General features: G+C 44.2%; 1 protein-coding gene across 4 annotated transcripts in view; it reads left to right on the top strand.

Annotated features, from left to right (window-relative positions):
- Positions 1 to 13,180, top strand: part of ppip5k1a (diphosphoinositol pentakisphosphate kinase 1a) — a 167,549-nt gene continuing 154,369 nt past the window's right edge. For all 4 annotated transcript variants that reach the window (XM_060853729.1, XM_060853728.1, XM_060853726.1 and 1 more), the window contains exon 1: positions 1 to 86. The gene's annotated coding sequence lies outside the window, so the exon portion shown is untranslated. The remainder of the gene's footprint in view (positions 87 to 13,180) is intronic.

Here is a 13,180-nt window from a genome sequence, read left to right as displayed (position 1 = left end):
GGTTCGGTTGGCCGGGAGGTTGTTAGGGGAGTTTCCAAGTGGGGCCTAAATGCTGAGTGGAGCCAGCAACATGGAGGTTATAGAGGGTGAGAGGAACTTCACTTGAAATTAGTCTTCCCCCATCCTGTAATGAGTGCTTAAGATTAAAAACTCAAAAAATAGATTTTTTTTGATACAATGAGCAAATTTGGAAAATTAATCAACTTCCTTCTCATCGTCTTTAACTGGAATTGTTTTTATTAGAAGTAATAAGTATTGACAGTTATTTCACCTTGATCTGTTGATATGGTGTGAGCAATGTGTCGTGATGTTACTCCTTGCGATGATGATGTTAGATTTCTTGCTGTGTATTGCAGTTTGCAGCAGGGTGGGTGACTTTTGACAAGCTTAGGGTTTCTGTTATTGATATTGAAGCTTTCCATCCCAAATTTAATGTCTCACTCTCTCCACGTAGAGTGGCTCAGTGGCCATTTAATCATTGAAATTGATGTTCCAACCTGATGGTAGGACATTGTCTAAGTTAGGTTAGATTCCCTACGGTGTGGAAACAGACCCTTCGGCCCAACCAGTCCATACTGACCCTCCAAAGAGTAACCCACCCAGAACGATTTTCCTCTGACTAATGCACCTAACACTATGGGCAGTTTAGAATGGCCAATTCACCTGACCTGCACATCTTTGGACTGTGGGATGAAACCCACGCAGACCCAGGAGGAAATGGGTAAACTCCACACAGACAGTCGCTTGGGACCCTGTGCTGTGACGCAGCAGTGCTAACCACTGAGCCACCGTGCAGTTGGTACTATTGCAACTTGAAGTCTCCTAAAAAGTGTAATGATTCTGTAAAATAGTTTAATAATGCTTGTGTGTGTTTATGTTTAAAGATTTGTAACTTTCTTAAAACAAAATGTGAAACTAATCTGCAACTACAAATGGTTTTGAAGGTTTAGGTGCTCTTAATACTTTTATGCTATGTTGTCTTCTGTTCAATGTTTAGTAGAGCTTACAATTGCCAGTTTCACTGCAAAAAGGAGGTGGGCATAAGAACTTTGAGTCCAGTGACCCTTGCATATTTTTGTCAATGTTAACTCTGCTTTCTCTTCACAAATGCTGCCAGACCTGCTAAGTTTCTCCAGCAGTTTCTGTCTTTGGTTGTTTTCCAGCATCCGCAGTTCTTTGTTTTAGTGTTGTGGCAGAACTGCAGTTTAGTGTTGTGAATTACTTTTGATTAAAAGCCAACTCATTTCTTTTGTGCAGTCCTTGCATGGAATTTTGTACACTACATTGGTTTTGCTCATGTAACGACACAACAACGAGCACTCGAGCTACAAATCTTCATGAGCAAAACCAATGTAGTGTACAAAATCCCATGCAAGGACTGCACAAAACACTACATAGGACAAACAGGAAGACAGCTAATGATCCACATCCATGAACGCCAACTAGCCATGAAACGACATGACCAGCTATACTTAGTAGCCACACACGCAGATGACAAGCAACATGAATTCGACTGGGACAACACTACTATTATAGGACAAGCCAAACAGAGAACAGCCAGGGAATTCCTAGAGGCATAGCACTCAGATTCAATCAATAAGCACATCGACCTGGACCCAATATACCAACCACTTCAGCGGACAGCTGGAACTGACAACCGGAAGCGACCGATTCAAACCACTACAAATGCCGGAGGAAAGATCACAGAAGCGCTTCACAGGAGGCTCCCAAGCACTGAGGATGTCACCTAGACAGGGGACGAAATGTCTGCAACACAAATTCCTAGCTCTGCGAACAGAACCACAACGAGCACAACAACAAATTTTGAAGTGGTTATTTGCTGTCATGGAGTCATACAGCATGGAAACCGACCATTTGGTCTAACTGGTCCATACTGACTAGGTTTCCCAAATAAAACCCTAGTCCCATTTTTCTGCATTTGGCTCATATTCCTCTAAATATTTTCCATTCATTTACCTGTCCAAATGTTTTTTAGTAAATGCAGGCACAATTATAATAACTATTTCTGTGGCAGTTTATGCCATAAACTCATCACTTGCCTGTGTGGAAAAAGTTGGCCCTCTGGTTCCTTTTACATCTCTCCCCTCTCACTTTAAACCTGTGCCCTCTAGTTTTGAACTCCAGTACACGAGGGGAAAGATTTTTGCTATTCACCTTTGCTGATGGAGTTTTTTTTATATCCATTGGGAAATTTGGATAATATAACTAAAAAAGTATTTCTCTCTACTGTGATTACTATTTATTCCCAGACTTGGTACTGTACAGCCAGCTCTTATGATAAATGTTTACAAAACAGCATCTCAGATACCAGGGATTGCTGGTAAGCCCTTTTATAAACGAGTTGACTAAAAAAATTGCTCCACAGTACACCTCTCTGTTATTACATATTCACTGGTAAGACCAGGTTAATTTGGTTATTAAGCAACCTAAGTGAAGTATTAAGACCCATTCTCGTAAGTGTCATCAAAATTTAGAATGCTAGGCCACCTTTACCTGTGTGTAGATGAAAATCCCCTACTATTATTAGAGTCACAGAGATGTATAGCATGGAAACAGACCATTTGGTCCAGCCCGTCCATGCCGACCAGATATCCCAATCTAGTCCCACCTGCCAGCGCCCAGCCCATATCCCGCCAAACCCTTCCTATTCATATACCCATCCAAATACCTCTTAAATGTTGCAATTGTACCAGCCTCCACCACATCCTCTGACAACTCATTCCATCCACGTACCACACTCTGTGTGAAAATGTTGGCCCTTAGGTCTCTTTTATATCTTTCCTTGTCACCCAAAACCTATGCCCTTTAGTTCTGGACTCCCTGACCCCAGGGAAAAGACTTTGTCTATTTATCCTATCCATGCCCCTCATAATTTTGTAAACTCTATAAGGTCACTGCTCAGCCTCCGATGCTCCAGGGAAAACAGCCCCAGCCTGTTCTGCCTCTCCCTGAAGGTCAGATCCTCCAACACTGGCAACATCCTTGTAAATCTTTTCTGAACCTTTTCAAGTTTCACAACATCTTTCCGATAGGAAGGAGACCAAAATTGCATGCAATATTCCAACAGTGGCCTAACCAATGTCCTGTACAGCTGACCAGAATTGCATGCAATATTCCAACAGTGGCCTAACCAATGTCCTGTACAGCTGACCAGAATTGCATGCAATATTCCAACAGTGGCCTAACCAATGTCCTGTACAGCCCCAACATGACCTTCCAACTCATGTACTCAATACATGACCAATAAAGAAAAGCATACCAAACGCCGCCTTCACTATCCTATCCACCTGTGATTTCACTTCCAAGGAGCTATGCACCTGCACTCCAAGGTCTCTTTGTTCTGCAACACTCCCTAGGACCTTACCATTAAGTGCATAAATCCTGCTAAGATTTGCTTTCCTAAAATGCAGCACCTCGCATTTATCTGAATTAAACTCCATCTGCCACTTCTCAGCCCATTGGCCCATCTGATCTAGATCCTGTTGTAATCTGAAGTAACCCTCTTCGCTGTCCACTACACCTCCAATTTTGGTGTCATCTGCAAACTTCCTAACTATTCCTCTTATGCTCGCATCCAAATCATTTATGTAAATGACAAAAAGTAGAGGGCCCAGCACCGATCTTTGGGGCACTCCACTGGTCACAGGCCTCCAGCCTGAAAAACAACCTCCACCACTACCCTCTGTCTTCAACCTTTGAGCCAGTTCTGTATCCAAATGACTAGTTCTCCCTGTATTCCATGAGATCTAACCTTGCTAATCAGTCTCCCATGGGGAACCTTGTTGAACGCCTGACTGAAGTTCTGGCACTTTTCTGACAACTCCTGTTGTTCTTCCTTTGTACTCCTAACTACTGTGTATAAACTGTTGGGGGACCTGTAAACCACTATCACAAATAGTTATTTAGCTTTGTCATTGCTCATCTTTATTCTTTTTTAAAATCCTCTTAAAATCCTATTCTTTAAAATCCTGTTCGTATACTGTTAGATTTGTACTCTGTATCTCCAAAGTATACAGCGTACAATCTGTATACCCCCATCCAGATATGCTGTAGCTCCTGTAGACTGGCCTCCAGCTCTTAAACTCTGAGCTGAAGCTCCTCTAGCTACATCTACTTATTGTAGACAAGTTTGTCCTCATTACTCTGGCAATCACATCCTGCAGCTGGGACATGTCACCATACTTCCATCCTTGTGTTATAATTAGCTATTTAATTTTTATTTAAAATTAGATTAGATTAGACTTACAGTGTGGAAACAGGCCCTTCGGCCCAACAAGTCCACACCGACCCGCCGAAGCGCAACCCACCCATACCCCTACCTAACACTACAGGCAATTTAGCATGGCCAATTCACCTGACCCGCACATCTTTGGACTGTGGGAGAAAACCGGAGCACCCGGAGGAAACCCACGCAGACACGGGGAGAACGTGCAAACTCCACACAGTCAGTCGCCTGAGTCGGGAATTGAACCCGGGTCTCAGGCGGTGAGGCAGCAGTGCTAACCACTGTGCCACCGTGCCGCCCAAAATTGTTACCTTTATCATCAGTTTCTATACTTTTGAAGATCAGGGAAGTTCTCCCATTTATCCTTTTAAATCAGCATCACCAAAGCAGATTATGTATTCACTATCTATCTCATAGCTGCTTGTGGAAGTATGGTATGCAAGGTAGTTGATGTGCTTTCGAAATTACAATAGTGATAACACTTCCAGTAACTGGTTCTTAATTAACTGTGAAATGATTTGTGAAAGATGTTATAATTGCAGTTTTTTTAGGTGAGTGTCTGACATCACCATATTGAAATGCAGTTGGTTTCTTATGAAATTGGTGCTTAAGGGAAATAAACTCTCAGGTCACAGTAGGGTAACGAAACACAGTAGCGAACAGGCATGAATGTGAAGATTCAAATGGCCTCCTTCTGTGTCATGATTAGAGTGGTGCTAGAAAGGCACAGCAGGTCAGGCAGCATCTGAGGAGCAGCAAAAGCCCTTTACCAGGAAGGCGGTTGGAGGGGTGGGGGTTGAGGGTGGAGGTACGGGATGTGGATGAGATGCGTTGGAGGGCATCTTCAACCACATGGAAGGGGAAATTGCGGTCTTTAAAGAAGATTAGATTCCCTACAATGTGGGGACAAGCCCTTTGGCTGAACAAGTGCACACCGACCCTCCGAAGAGTAATCCACCCAGACCAATTTCCCCCTGACTAATGCACCTAACACTATGGGCAATTTAGCATGGTCAATTCACCTAACCTGCACATCTTTGGATTGTCGGGGGGAAACCAGAGCACCTGGAGGAAACCCACGCACACACGGGGAAATGTGCAAACTCCATACAGACAGTCGCCCCGAGGCTGGAATCAAACCTGGGTCCCTGGTCTTGTGAGGCAGCAGTGCTAACCATTAAGCCATTGTGCCGCCCCTGCGGAAGGAGGCCATCTGATGTGTTCTGTGGTGGAACTGGTCCTTCTAGGAGCTTATGCAGCGGAGGTGGAGGAATTGGGAATACAGGATAGCATTTTTGCAGAAGGTAGGGTGGGAGGAGGTGTAATCCAGGTAGCTGTGGGAGTCGGTGGGTTTGTAGAAAATGTCGGTGTTGAGTCCGTCATCGGTGATGGAGATGGAGAGGTCCAGGAAGAGGAGGGAGGTGTCAGAGATGGTTCAAGTGAATTTAAGGTTGGGGTGGAATGTGTTGGTGAAGTTGATGAACTGTTCAACCTCCTCATGGGAGTACGAGGTGGCGCTGATGCAGTCATGAATGTAGCGGAGGAAAAGGTGGGGTGTGGTATCGGTGTAACTCCAGAAGATGGATTGTTCTATGTTGCCGACAAAGAGACAGGTATAGCTGGGGCCCATGTGGGTGCCATGGCTACCCCTTTCATCTGGAGGAAGTGGGAGGATTCGAAGGAGAGATTGTTGAGGGTGAGGACCAGTTCAGCCAAACAAATGAGAATGTCAGTGGAAGGGTACTGTTGGGGACGTCGGGAGAGGAAGAAATGGAGGGCTTGGAGACCCTGGTCTTGGCAGATGGAGGTATAGAGGGACTGGATGTCCATGGTGAAGATGAGGCATTGGGGGCCAGGGAAACAGAAGTCTCCGGAGAGGTGGAGGGCATGGGTGGTGTCTCGAACGTATGTGGGGAGTTCCTGGACTAGGGGGAAGAGGACAGTATCAAGGTAGGCGGAGATGAATTCGGTGCGGCAGGAGCAGGGTGAGATGATGGGTCGGCTGGGGTAGTCAGGCTTGTGGATGTTGATTAGGAGGTAGAATCGGGTGGTGTGGGGTTTCTGAACTATCAGGTTGGAAGTTGTGGATGGGAGTTCCCCTGTGGTGATAACGTTGTGAATGGTCTGGGAGATGATGGTTAGTGATGAGACGTTGAGGTTATGGTCGAAGGAGTGGTAGGAGAGGTGTCTTTGAGTTGGTGCCTGGCATCAGCGATGTAGAGGCCAGTGCACCTCTAGGCTGCAATACCCAACTACTACTGCACCCCCTTTGTCCACTGGTTTGATGGTGTGGTTGGGATTAGAGCAAAGGGAGTGGAGGACTGCATGTTGTGAGGGTGAGATGTTAGAGTGGGGGAGGTGGGGAGACAGGTTGAGGCAGTTAATGTCTGGGCAGTAGTTGGAAATAAAGAGGTCGAGGGCGGGTAATAGACTGGATAGGGTGTCCAGGTGGATGGAGTGTGTTGGAGGCCGGCAAAGGGATCCTTGGAAGGTGGGTGGGAGGCAGCGGAAGAAGTGTTTGACGTCACAATGCATATTGAATTTGTTGATGTGTGGAGGGAGGGGGATGAAGGTAAGGCCTTTGCGGAAAGATCATTCTTCCTCGGGGAGGAGGAGGTCTGGAGGTCCTTCTGTGTCATTATGGGCATCCGTATGGGCCCCAGCTATGCCTGTCTCTTTGTTGGCTACATAGAACAGTCGATCTTCCGTAATTACACCGGCACCACTCCCCACCTCTTCCTCCACTACATTGATGACTGCATTGGCGCCACCTCGTGCTCTTGAGAGGAGGCTGAGCAATTCATCAACTTCACCAACATATTCCATCCTGACCTTAAATTTACCTGGACCATCTCTGACACCTCCCTCCCCTCCCTGGACCTCTCCATCTCCATTAATGACGACCGACTTGACACTGACATTTTTTTACAAACTCACCGACTCCCACAGCTACCTGGATTACATCTCTTCCCACCTTACATCTCTTCCCACCCTACCTCTTGCAAAAATGCCATCGCGTATTCCCAATTCCTCCGCCTCCACCGTATCTGCTCCCAGGAGGACCAGTTCCACCACAGAACACATCAGATGGCCTCCTTCTTTAGAGACCGCAATTTCCCTTCCCATGTAGTTAAAGATGCCCTCCAACGCATCTCGTCCACATCCCGCACCTCCACCCTCAGACCCCACCCTCGAACCGTAACAAGGATAGAACGCCCCTGGTGCTCACCTTCCACCCTACCAACCTTCGCATAAACCAAATCATTCGCCGACATTTCCGCCACCTCCAAAACGTCCCCACCACTCGGGATATATTTCCTTCCCCACCCCTTTCCGCCTCCCGCAAAGACCGTTTCCTCCGTGACTACCTGATCAGGTCCACGCCCCCCCTACAGCACACCCTCCCATCCTGGTACCTTCCCCTGCCACCGCAGGAACTGCAAAACCTGCACCCACACCTCCTCCCTCACCTCCATCCAAGGCCCTAAAAGAGCCTTCCACATCCATCAAAGTTCTACCTGCACATCCACTAATATCGTTTATTGCATTCGTTGCTCCCGATGCAGTCTCCTCTACACTGGGGAGACTGGGCAACTCCTAGCAGAGCACTTTAGGGAAAATCTCCGGGACACCCGCACCAATCAACACCCCGTGGCCCAACATTTCAACTTCCCCTCCCACTCTTGCCGAGGACATGGAGGTCCTGGGCCTCCTTCACCGCCGCTCCCTCACCACCAGACGCCTGGAGGAAGAACGCCTCATCTTCCACTTCAGATCACTTCAACCCCAGGGCATCAATGTGGACTTCAACAGTTTCCTCATTTCCCCTTCCCCCACCTCACCCTAGTTCCAAACTTCCAGCTCAGTACTGTCCCTATGACTTGTCCTACCTGCCTATCTTCTTTTCCACCTATCCACTCCACCCTCCGCCCTGACTTATCCCCTTCATCCCCTCCCCCACTCACCTATTGTAGTCTATGCTACTTTCTCCCCACCCCCACCCTCCTCTCACTTATCTCTCCACGCTTCAGGCACTCTGCCTTTATTCCTGATGAAGGGCTTTTGCCCAAAACGTCGATTTTGCTGCTGCTCGGATGCCCCCTGAACTGCTGTGCTCTTCCAGCACCACTAATCCAAAATCTGGTTTCCAGCATCTGCAGTCATTGTTTTTCCCCATTCAGACAAACATCAGGCAAACCCAGTTGTGGGAAAGTCTGGATATTAATGTTTGAAATGTCTACTAGTACATTGTTAAATGTTACTATCTAATTTTAGGTCAAGACAAAATGTTCATTCGAAATGATTTTTGTGCTAATTCAAGTGAGTGTTAGTGTTATGATTTGAAGTCGTTTCCACTTTGGGTATCTCATGTCAACAACAAGTATTCCAAATTAATTAATAACTGTTAGACACAGATAAAGTTCCCTTTCATTTCATATCAAACATAGGTTAGGTACAGTAGGATTATTTGCAAAATAATGCTTCCTTGACACTGACCTATCAAACACTACCAGAGTGTAAAATACTTTAAGAATCACATTATCTGTATATTTTCCCATCAAGCATAGGAAAGACAGTTAAATAGTTCCAAGCTCCTTCTATACTGTTTCCATCAAACACACTCAATGTAGATGCAGTGATTTAGATAAGAAACAAGGCTGTCTCTTAAGGAGTTTCTTAATTCAAGGTCAAAGGAATATTAAGGTTGTGTGATATTCTGATATTTTCATCCCTTGTTCCTCAGACATTGTAAACACACACCAAGTTTATGTGAAAGATGGTTTGTATGTTATTCAGAGCATAGAAACTGGTTAATTGGCCCAAGCGGTCTATTTCCACATTCCTCCTATGACCCTACTGCATCTAACTTGACCATAAAATTTTTACAGCATGGGCAGAGTTCTTTTAGTCCATCATGTCTGCATTGCTCATCAAAAATCCATCTTTTCTCATTGCATTTCCTAGTATTCTTTCATAGCCTTGTATTTGTTTGCATTTCAATTGTTCATCTATGTTCTTAAATGTTTTGAGGGTTCTTGCCTTTACCATCCTTTTGGACAGTATAGATACCCACAATCCTTTGAAAGAAAAGTATTTTCCTTAAATCCCCTCTAAGCCTCCTGCTCCTTAACTTAAAACTGTGTGCACTCAGTTATCGATTCCTGAACTAAGAGGAAAGGTTAACACCTGTCTATCCTGTCTATACCTCTCAGAAAATTGTACAACTCAAACTGATCCCCTTGGTGTCAGCCTTCTCTGCTCTAAGTAAAACAACTCAAGCCTATCTAGTCTGTCTTCATAATAGAATTGTTCCAACGCAGGTAATATTCCGGTGCACCCTTATGTACACACTCTAGTACAGTTACCACCTTCCTATTGTGCAGTGACCAGAATTGCATATAGTGCTCCATCTGTGACCTCATTCATGTTGTATACAGCTTCCTTGCTCTTGTATTCACTGCCTTGACTAATAAAGGCAAGTATCTCAACGGACTTCTTTACCACCTTATCTATCTTTCCTGTTGCCTTCAAGGTCTTTGATCTTGAGGGCCTTCTGATCCTCCGTACTTCCTCAGGTCCTACCATTCTACATGTACTCCCTTACCTTGTTAGTGCTCCCCATATTATTCCTTTCTAGTTTCCCTCCTGCTTGCGTTAGATGGACCCTGCTCATGTTTTGTACGATATAAAAGTTAAAGGCATTGAATATATGGCACAGAAACTGATCATTCAGCTTAACTAGTCTGTGCTGATATTAAGTTCAGGCAATCGTTCCTATTCCCTTATCACACATGAATTTGCTAAGTTTCCTTTTGATTCTCCTCCTCCAGATTCTCCTCCTCCTCATTTTCCTGTTGACTTATTAGTAAATATCTTGAATTTATGTTCTCTAATTTTTGATTTTTGCAAAATTGAAATATCTAGGTTCACATCTATTCTTTCCAAATCCTTCATCCTTTTAAAGATCTTGATCATGTCACCTCTTCGTCATTGCCTTTCTAATGAGAGTCCCCGATTTGCTCAATCATTCTCAATGGCAATAATCTCTGTTTCCACAGTACCAAATGTGGCACTGGTGAACTACGCAGCAATTCACAACATGATACCCAGAGAAATATTAACCTCTGCGACCGTGGAAATGTCAGTCAACCCTTGCATATTCCCAACTACACCCAGTAGCAAGGGAATTGTACATTTTCCATCAGCTGGTTTTGTGTGAATACATTAGAAGGAATTTAAATCCATATTCCTGTTGTTAATATGTGATATGATGTATCCAGAGCCTAGAGAATAAGTTGCGAGAGTTTTGCACTGTTTCTTTAGATTTTTGCAATCCAGTATTCTTTTGGAGGCTGTTGCATTTTGGTATTTGTTTTTAATTGGCTTTAGGTGTAAAATCATTAAGAACCAGTACAGTATCAGAATCTCAGAAACCTAGGGCAAATACTCTTTGCTTTTTAATCAATGTTTCTTTGAAGATCCCTTTAAGTGGAGGGCACATTTTAAAATGTTTTTGAGTAAGTTTTTGTAAATGTCAAGCATAACTTTGTTATAGGTAAACTCTACCTTTTTCAGTATTCTGTATGTATCTATCAGGATAGTTTAATATCAGCCGAATAATTGTATTTATTTCTTAAAGAGGTTTGCACTTGTAGACTGGAACCTTGCAGATGCAAGGGATTTCCGCTGTTTGCGGCAGATCTGGTGAGAGGCACTGCCTGCCTCGTTTAGGGGAGTCCCACAACATCTTGGGGTATTCAGGATGGCAACCTTCTCCTGGGATCAAGGACACCAGGGGGAAGACCTGTCTGCCAAGAGCAGTTGGCCACACCTGGGCGCTGGCAGTCCTGGCAGCCAGGGAGAGTGGTGGCAGCTGCTGGTACAACAATTAGGACAAAATGACTTGGACAAGAGATAGGCATAGATGAGGAATGGGGAGTTAGTAGTAAGGGCAGGAAAGTGGCTTCAGGTACCCCTTGCATCCCAGATTCCTCAGTCGGGCCCTGAGTGCCTTTCAAATGAGGGACCTCCTATGAGAGGCTGTATGCAAAACTGATAGGGTTTGCCTGTTAAGCTCTCCATCTTGTGAACCTCCCCACTTCTGGCTTAATACTAGCAGGGACAGGATGAACTATTTATGTGGGCATTAGCTGCCCATTTAAGGGCTTCAGTTGGTGTTGGAGTAGGATGACCATCCACTGACATTCCCACCACAGACATTGGGATGGAAGTGGGAAAGGAGGATTATGTTTCTCCTTTCTTTGCTACCGAATGTGTGTAAGCAGGGAACAAGATTCTACCTACACTATGCCTTTCAGCACCTCAATCTGTCCCAAAGTCTGTCAATACAAGTTTACAATCAATACAGTACTTTTTAAAATGTTGCAATTTAGAAAACGTGGCAGCTAATTTTTAATTGGCTAGCTCCCACAAATAGCAGTAAACTAATTTGTCTTAGTGACATTACATAAGGTGTAACTATTGATAAAGGCAATGGGCAAGAACTCCTCTTTGATTCAAAACAGTGGTGTGCTGAGGGCAGACAGGGCCTTGGTTTAACATAGGACACTAATCTTAAAGAATGCACCTCCAACAGCACAGCATAATGCCCCTTCAATATGGTTCAGTAGCATTCGTCATGATTCATCTCCAGCATCTTGAGCGCAACTTTAACTCACTTGACCTTCTGACTTAGCTGCCAGTCTGCTACTAACTGAACCAAGGCTGACACTTGATGCTGAAATCACCACAACCCGATGTAATGAGCTGGATAGATGATTGAGCTTTTTCTGATGTTGTTGAAAAGTGACAATTACATGCAGAAAGACTTCCATGTTAATAATTATCCCATTCTAGAATGATTGCAGATCGTGCGTCTTCGCCGCAATTAAAAACAACATCCAAAATGGCTGAGGTCTTCAGCAATCGCGCAATTCATGGAACATAAAGCGTTAAAAGTTCCGTTAGAGTATTAAGTTGAACAGCTGTCATACTTTAGCTGGATAGTCATCTGCAGCTTATGGTATTGTGTTACAAGTGCTTAGGCATAACTGTTCCAGCATGGCTGTCTGTGAGTACCAGAAACCAACGTTTTAGCTAATTGAAAAATGAAAGTTGTTAAATATCCCTAGAATTTGAATGTAGCAAGGTGAAACTTGTATTGTGATTGTGACTGTAATTAAGAGTGTTAGATTTCAGTTTAGAAATCACTAGTAGATTTTCTGCTGATCTGTTGGCAAGGCAGACAGCTTAATCTACTTGTTGTCCTACTTGGTTTGTTGAGAAAACTGCCCTTGGTACTGTGGTAGCTTAATCAAGAGAAAACAAAAATAAGTAACTATATAGCAATCATGGTTCACAATGCACTGAGACGCCTTTTCACCATGTACTCGAACTTTGTAATTGAATGGCATCTAGCAGTACACAACTCCGACCTGGGGTTTTAGAGATTCAAGAGAGTTGAGACAGGGATTTGACAAGCTGTACAATTTGGAGGTGCTAGGAAAGAGTTTGAGTAGAAAAAGCCACACAGACGAAAGAGGAAAAATTCACTGTCCTTTGTTTAAATGTATATGTCTGCCGTGTGTCACCTAAGGATCACTGCTAGCTCACTCTTTATCATGGTAGCATTGATGCCGAAATAGAGTAAAACTGTGTTAACTTTTAATCATAATTCACTAACTAAATGATCTTTTGAGGAGATTTTGTCAGTGAAGTTTCTTTCACTTCCTTAAACTTTTTAAAACCACTATTTCAGCTTCTCCCATTTTACTTGGGAATTATCCTTCAGCACCTCATCCTGTCAGTCTCATATCTAATCCTGCTACTCTTAACTTTCTTGCTACCACATTCTTCCATCTGGTCTTAGGCCTTCCTCCTCTTCTACATGGCAGTACTACCTCCATTATTTATCTCAGTACGTTTCCTCTCTAA

Source organism: Hemiscyllium ocellatum, chromosome 42 (genome assembly GCF_020745735.1).
Source record: "Hemiscyllium ocellatum isolate sHemOce1 chromosome 42, sHemOce1.pat.X.cur, whole genome shotgun sequence".
NCBI lineage: Eukaryota > Metazoa > Chordata > Chondrichthyes > Orectolobiformes > Hemiscylliidae > Hemiscyllium > Hemiscyllium ocellatum.
The sequence above is the reverse complement of the archived record's forward strand: the minus strand, read 5'-3'. Positions and strand labels throughout refer to the sequence as shown.